The sequence below is a fragment of the Schistocerca cancellata genome, chromosome 2 (genome assembly GCF_023864275.1).
Source record: "Schistocerca cancellata isolate TAMUIC-IGC-003103 chromosome 2, iqSchCanc2.1, whole genome shotgun sequence".
Lineage (NCBI taxonomy): Eukaryota > Metazoa > Arthropoda > Insecta > Orthoptera > Acrididae > Schistocerca > Schistocerca cancellata.
Genome location: NC_064627.1, coordinates 874,029,556 through 874,032,761, shown reverse-complemented (window position 1 = coordinate 874,032,761; position 3,206 = coordinate 874,029,556).

Below are 3,206 nucleotides of genomic sequence, written 5' to 3'. Positions count from 1 at the left end.
CATCAGATTTTTCCAGTATGTGCCGCTATCCCACCGCTTGTTCAGTGCTGGACGAACGAACAACCTTTCTGCTGATGGGGTGACGCTTAGGAAAGCGTCGCTTGCCTAGGCAGAGCTCCTACAGCAGCCAATCAGAAAGGTCCAGGAGATCACGTGTGAGCGCCCACCGCGCCTAGCTGCGCGGACGAGGCGTGTGGATCGCCCTCTTTTACTGACAGGCCCCGACGAGATCAGACGCATTGGCCGGCTGCCTCCGTGCACTTTTCGAGCCCCGGCTCAATCTGTTTGCGCCTTAGGGCCGCTAAACTGACATAATGTACCCCGGTTCGGTCAATCAGTAAATGTTTGCTCAATAAAAGGGAAGCAGTTTGCCGACCGGAGTTGAAAAATTAACACTTGTTCTTTTTTAGACCCCACTTCCACCTCAGCCACATCCTGACATGCACAACTGGTGTCAGAAGTGGGATCTGACCCTCCATGCGGTCTAACAAGTATTGAAATTACGGCTAGATGCCGGGACATTTTCTTTGACCTGGGGGCCACGCAGTTAATTAACTTCTTGTGGTGCTGGAAGTACCGATACGACACTGCATTATCACATGCAGCTGTCCCTGTTGCCGTCGCACGGCCCTGGTGGCCCATTTTATTTCAGCATGTTAACGCACGCGATACAGCGACATCGCCGCGCGTTGACCATCACGCCGACAGCCGAGCCGTAGTCAGCCGGATGCCACTGTATCAGATGCTGCCGGGGCAGCACCTCTCACCGCCGCTGTGGCGCCGCTGCGCAGCCTGCAGTCAACGCCCGGCTGCCGCTTCGTCTGCCTACGCCGCCGCCGCCAACGTCGCCGCCTCCAGCATAATGAAGTAGTGTAAGTCGCGGGCAATTGCAGTACCCTGGCCTCGCTATCTTTGTAGAAATTCCTTGAGTTGTTTGTGAAGTCGTTTTGTAAACATGCCTGACACCCCTTCAAATAAGCAAGCAGGAGCTGCTGCCGAAATTCCTGGCGCAGAACCTGTCACTATGTTAGGAGAACAGATAAGACAGTTAACTGTGCAAAAGATGGAATTGCAAGAGCAGAGCAATACGCTTGCGGCGGAAAGCAACATAAAAGTTACAATTGAACAAGCAGCTGCAAGCGCTAGTCGCCCCTCTGCAGTTAGCCCAGTTCCGCCTATGTCCACACTTGTTGGCAGTTCCCCTGCCGTAGATTTCATCCCGACTTACGCGGGTAAAACTAACGAAAAAGTAACGACATTTTTGCAGGGTGTCAAAGACGTAGGTAGGACTTGTAGCTGGCCTGATAGTTTCCTTTTGAGTGTGCTGAAACTGAAACTAGCAGGAGACGCTCGAACATATGTTGAGTCAGTCGACGCTCTGCGAGATGCTATCACTTTTGAAGCCTTGGCTAAAGGGTTAGGAGAGCGCTATTCCGATAAGAGAGGTGTCAATTATTATCGGCATTTGCTCTCTACCTTACGACAGAAAACCAATGAAGATTTAGAAGTATTTGCTGACCGAATCCGCACGGTATCGTGTGGCACTTATGTGCTTAGCAACTGCCAGGCCCGTAATGAAGTTGTAATAGACGTGTTCAATCGAGGGATTATATCGCAAACCGCGACAGAAGTGAAAATGGCTTCCCCTACTAAATTGCACGAAGCTGTGAGTATTGCACTGTTACGTGCGGAAGCAAGGAAATTTGTTTCTAACACATCGCGAAGTAACGAGTCGCGGCGCGTGTTTCTTGTTGTTGTTGCTGTTGTGGTCTTCAGTCCTGAGACTGGTTTGATGCAGCTCTCCATGCTACTCTATCCCGTGCAAGCTTCTTCATCTGCCAGTACCTACTGCAACCTACATCCATCTGAATCTGCTTAGTGTATTCATCTCTTGGTCTCCCCCTACGATTTTTACCCTCCACGCTGCCCTCCAATACTAAATTGGTGATCCCTTGATGCCTCAGAACATGTCCTACCAACCGATCCCTTCTTCTGATCAAGTTGTGCCACAAACTTCTCTCCTCCCCAATCCTATTCAATACTTCCTCATTAGTTATGTGATCTACCCATCTAATCTTCAGCATTCTTCTGTAGCACCACATTTCGAAAGCTTCTATTCTCTTCTTGTCCAAACTATTTACCGTCCATGTTTCACTTCCATACATGGCTACACTCCATACAAATACTTTCAGAAATGACTTCCTGACACTTAAATCTATACTCGATGTTAACAAATTTCTCTTCTTCAGAAACGCTTTCCTTGCCATTGCCAGTCTACAATTTATATCCTCTCTACTTCGACCATCATCAGTTACTTTGCTCCCCAAATAGCAAAACTCCTTTACTACTTTAAGTTTCTCATTTCCTAATCTAATACCCTCAACATCACCCGACTTAATTCGACTACATTCCATTATCCTCGTTTTGCTTTTGTTGATGTTCATCTTATATCCTCCCTTCAAGACACCATCCATTCCGTTCAACTGCTGTTCCAAGTCCTTTGCTGTCTCTGACAGAATTACAATGTCATCGGCGAACCTCAACGTTTTTATTTCTTCTCCATGGATTTTAATACCTACTCCGAATTTTTCTTTTGTTTCCTTTACTGCTTTCTCAATATACAGATTGAATAACATCGGGGAGAGGCTACAACCCTGTCGTACTTCCTTTCCAAACACTGCTTCCCTTTCATGTCCCTCGACTCTTATAACTGCCATCTGTTTTCTGTACAAATTGTAAATAGCCTTTCACTCCCTGTATTTTACCCCTGCCACCTTTAGAATTTGAAAGAGAGTATTCCAGTCAACATTGTCAAAAGATTTCTCTAAGTCTACAAATGCTAGAAACGTAGGTTTGCCTTTCCTTAATCTTCTTCTAAGATTAGCTGTAAGGTCAGTATTGCCTCACGTGTTCCAGTACTTCTATGGAATCCAAACTGATCTTACCCGAGGTCGGCTTCCACTAGTTTTTCCATTCGTCTGTAAAGAATTCGTGTTAGTATTTTGCAGCTGTGGCTTATTAAACTGATTGTTCGGTAATTTTCACATCTGTCAACACCTGCTTTCTTTGGGATTGGAATTATTATATTCTTCTCGAAGTCTGAGGGTATTTCGCCTGTCTCATACATCTTGCTCACCAGATGGTAGAGTTTTGTCAGGACTGGCTCTCCCAAGACCGTCAGTAGTTCCAATGGAACGTTGTCTACT